Source organism: Penaeus monodon, chromosome 42, assembly GCF_015228065.2.
Source record: "Penaeus monodon isolate SGIC_2016 chromosome 42, NSTDA_Pmon_1, whole genome shotgun sequence".
Classification (NCBI taxonomy): domain Eukaryota; kingdom Metazoa; phylum Arthropoda; class Malacostraca; order Decapoda; family Penaeidae; genus Penaeus; species Penaeus monodon.
In genome coordinates, this window is record NC_051427.1 from 22,564,853 (window position 1) to 22,569,852 (window position 5,000).

The 5,000-nt window shown below is 46.3% G+C and overlaps 1 protein-coding gene across 1 annotated transcript in view; it reads left to right on the forward strand.

The window, feature by feature from the left end:
- Positions 1–5,000, forward strand: part of LOC119598975 (sex-lethal homolog) — a 76,128-nt gene that overhangs the window by 642 nt on the left and 70,486 nt on the right. The window lies entirely within an intron of this gene.

Below are 5,000 nucleotides of genomic sequence, written 5' to 3' on the forward strand. Positions count from 1 at the left end.
TTTCTCGTTATTTCTCTCTCTATTTTGCTATTTCTTCTTTCTCTCTCTCTCTCTCTCTCTCTCTCTCTCTCTCTCTCTCTCTCTCTCTCTCTCTCTCTCTCTCTATTCCTTTTCCTTTCTCTTTCGCTCTCTTTTTTCTATTTCTCTTCCCTCCTCCTCTTCCTCATTCTCCCCCTCCTCCTTCCCCTCTTCGCTCCCCATCCCCACCCTCCTCCTCCTCATGCCCCTCCTCCCCCTGTCTCCTTCCTCCTCCCTCTCCCTTTCCCTCCTTCCTCCTCCATCATGAACTTCCCCCTCTTTTTCTCCCTCCCTCTCCCACCTTTCCTCCTCCTCCCTCACTCCCTTCCCCTCCTTCTCCAACTTACCCTCCCCCTCTCTCCTGTCCCCTTCTCTCTCTCACCCGCCCGTCCTCCTCCCTCCCTCCTTCCCTCACCCCCTCCCTCTCTCCCAACCCCTCTCTCTCCTTCCCTCCCCCTCCCATGCCGCCTCCTCCCTCCTCCGCTCCCTCCCCCTCCGCCCTCCTCTCCCTCCCTCCTCGTTCCCCCTCTCCCTCCCCTCCCTTGCCTCCTCCTTCTGCACACCGCAACCACCGCCTGACATAGGGGAGAAAGGGGCCATCGTGCGCAGCTGGGTGTCTCCTGTTCACCGGACGGGGGGAAGGGAGGGGGGAGGGAAGGTCGGCGAAGTCCGTTACCTCTAAAACTAGGATTCAGTTCTTGCCCTCTTAGTTGTGTGATATTTGATCCACTTATCGCCGAGATAACGGGAGAGTTCGATGAAAGAATGCTTACTGCTTTCATTAACAATATCCACAGGTAATTGAGCTCTGGGTCTTTATCCCAGACAAAGAGATGGGGTTTAGTTAATGGGAGGGGGTGGGGGGAATGGGTAAGGATGAAGATAGGTATGCGAAGCCGACGTTACGGCGGAGGGAATCGGACGAGCGGCGGCGGGGCAGTCGCGTTGCTAGCCAGCCTCAGGAAGTGCTGTACACGGGCTTCACATGAGCCACGTACAGAGGCGCGTCACCATGTACACGGGGAGGGAGAGGAAGGCACACGGAGGGTATATTCATCCTGGGGAGGAAGTGTTATGTCGGTGTGGGTGGGTATTTGGCTGACATTTAGGGTAATTTTGACGATGCTGGGGGATAGGAATGGTGGGGGTTTTGTAGGCTTGATTTCATGCACGGTTTTGAAGGATGAAAGTGGCGCTGGTGCGGGTCGCAGATACCGGGTTTCAAGGGTTTGAGGTTTGGGCTGTTCTGCTCATGGGTCTCTCTTCGCTCTCGCTCTCTCTGCTCTCTCTCTCTCTCTCTCTCTCTCTCTCTCTCTCTCTCTCTCTCTCCCTCTCCCTTTCTCTCCCTCTCCCTCTCCCTTTCTCTCCCTCTCTCTCCCTCTCCCTCCCTCTCCCACTCCCTCTCTTCTCCCTCTCCCTTTCCCTTCCTCTTTCCCTACCCCAACCACCCCATCTCATACCCACGTAAATACAGACACATCAAATCTCTTGGCCTCGTCACCATACACGTTACCATGGTGCTTCCCCGTCAAGTACACCCCGACTTTTACGTAACCGCTGGCGTATCACATGATCTCTAGATAAATGGTCATAAAAAAATCGGTACAAATATGATTTCATGTTCGTTTTTCATTTGTTTTTCTTTTTGTTTTTTTGTTTTTTTCCTATTCTATTTTTTTTTAATTATTATTATTGCTTGTATTTTTTATAATAATAATAATTATTTGATGATATTTGTATTATATTGTTGTTGTTAGTTTTACATTCGTGTTATTGTTACTAATATTATTATTACAGTCACTTTTTGTTCTCATTATTATTATTGTTATTGCTGTTGTTGTTGTTGTTGCTATTATTATTATTATTATTATTGTTGTTGTTGTTGTTGTTAGTGTTTTTCCAGTTTGTTCATGTTATTACCATTATTATTACTAGTAATATCAGTAGTATCAAAACATCATTGTTATTAATTCAGGAGAGAATGAATGCAATCAATATGTCAAAAACTGGCTTAGTTTCAATGTCATTCCGGAGGAAAATGATCGAGAACGTGAGAAGGAAACGCAAAATTAGATAAAAAATAAATGAACATGTGAAATAACGATGGTAGTAAAGGGAGAAGCTAAAAAAATGCGAGTGAAGAAACGAGATATGGAATAAAAGGTGGGGTGTAGAGGAGATAAAGAAAAGAAGAAAAAAAGTAAAATAATGGAAGGCAGAGAAGGGGAGAAGATGGAATAGTAGAAAAGGGAGAAAGGGGAAACGACACTGTGAAAGAGGAAAAGAGACGGATGAAAAAAAAAGAAAGGAAGAGAGAGGTAAAGAGAGAGAGAGAGAAATAAAAGTGTAAAAAGTAAGCCAGACAAATAGGACACAAGCGAAAGAATGAGAAAGAAAGAGTGGTGAAAGAAAGATGAAAATAAGAAAAGAGAGAGAGATAGAGAGACCATGCTAATAAGAAAAAAAATAAAGAGAGAGAGAGAGCATGACAAAGACACGGAAAAAGAGAGTGGACAACATGTTATCAAAACAAAATTATAACATTCGAGAATATATAGCTCATGAACAGAGAGAGTGCACGTGATAAAGAGGGAAGAGGTATAGGGAGGAATACTCCTGTACCTCAGGGTCAAACTTTCACGCATTTTGAGAAGAAAATTATAACTATTGCTTAGTCCACACATAACAAGGGATAGGAACACCGCTGAGTTTGTTTGTTTGTTTGTTTTGTCGGGGTGTTGGGGTTATGTGGATGAGAGAGAGAGAGAGAGAGAGGGGAGGAAGGGAGAAAGAGAGACTGACAGACAGACAAACACATACAGACAGAGACTGAGAGAGAGAGAGAGAAACAGACAGACAGAGAAAGAGGAAAGGAGGGAGGGAGAAAGAGAGACAGACAGACAGACTGACAGACAGACAAACACACACACATACAGACAGAGACTGAGAGAGAGAGAGAGAGAGAGATACAGAGAAAGAAGAGAGAGAACAAAATGACACTGAGAGAAGAAAACTGTATGTATATATATGCGTGCATTAGTGGAAGGGTCATCGGGTTTGTGCATGTACGTGTGTGTGTGTGTGTGTGTGCGTGTGTGTGTGTATGTGCGTGCATGCGTGTGTGCGTATGTGTGTGGGTGTATATGTGTGTGTACGTGTGTGTGTGTGCATACGCAGATGAACATGCATATGCACGCATTTGTAAGTGCATGGCTATGTTTATGCAGATGACAAACGTTAGTTGTAGCAACCGTACAAACAAACCGCATGCAAATTCAACGAAGAGAAAGTATAAAACCACATGTTTACAAACTCTTTTATTTTTGTGAATGTCAAGTAATTCATGATTCAGTTGTCCTCAGAAATCAATACCATTCGAGTGCAAATAAAAAAATAACTTGACGTTGATATCAATTCCGTTTTTTATTTGTTTGTTTGTTTAGCCTGAGTTACGAGCGTATTTTTTTATTGATCGATTGTGTGTTTTTTGTTTGTTTGTTTTTGTTATTTTATTGTGATTATTTGCTATTGTTACTATTGCTAATGTTAGTTATTTTTTATATATCATCGTCATTAATTGATCATAATCTGTGCTAATGATAATTAGATATATTTAGTAGTACCTTTATCGTTATCGTTACTGTTGTTAATATTCTTTTTTTTTATTAACTTTATTATAAGTAATGTTACCGCTTTTATTCTGTTATTATTGTTATCCTTATTATTATTAGTAGTAGTACTAATATCTTTTTTCTGTTATTTTCATTATTATTATTGTTATTATTATTATTATTATTATTATTATTATTATTATTATTATTATTATTATTATTACTATTACTATTATATTATTATTACTATTATCATTATCATTATTATTTTTGTTATTATTGTTATTACTATTCATTATCATTATTGTTATTATTATTAATATTATTTTTATCGTTACTGTTGTTATTGTTGTTATCTATTATTATTTGTTTGCATTAATATCCTTATTTTTATATTATAATTATTTTATCATTACTTCACCCCCTCCCCCACCATCTACTCCACCCCCTCCCCCATCATCACCCTCCCCCCTCCCCCCACCCCTTCCCCACCATCACCCCCACCCCTTCCCCACCCTCACCCCCCCTCACCCCCCCCCCCCTCCCCACCCACACCCCCACCCCCTTCCCCACCATCACCCCCACCCCTTCCCACCATCACCCCCACCCTTCCCCACCATCACCCCCCCCCTCCCCCACCATCACCCCCACCCCTTCCCCCCATCACCCCACCCCTCCCCCCCATCACCCCCACCCCTTCCCCACCATCACCCTCACCCCTTCCCCCACCATCACCCCCACCATCACCCCCACCCCTTCTCCACCATCACCCCCACCCCTTCCCCACCATCACCCCCACCCCTTCCCCATCACCCCCACCCCTTCCCCATCACCCCCACCCCTTCCCCACCATCACCCCCACCATCTACCCCATCATCACCTCCCCCCTCCCCCACCATCACCCCACCCCTTCCCCCACCATCACCCCCACCCCTTCCCCACCATCACCCCCACCCCTTCCCCACCATCACCCCCACCCCCTCCCCCACCATCACCCCCACCCCTTCCCCACCATCACCCCACCCCTTCCCCCACCATCACTCCACCCCCTCCCCACCACCACCCCCACCCCCTTCCCCACCACCACCCTCACCCCCCTTCCCCACCACCACCCCCACCCCCCTTCCCCACCACCACCCCCACCCCTTCCCCCACCATCACCCCCACCCCTTCCCCCACCATCACCCCCACCCCTCCCCCACCATCACCCCCACCCCTTCCCCACCATCACCCTCACCCCTTCCCCACCATCACCCCCACCCCTTCCCTCACCATCTACCCCACCTCCCCACCATCACCCCCACCCCCTCCCCCACCATCACCCTCACCCCTTCCCCCACCATCACCCCCACCCCCCACCCCTTCCCCCAT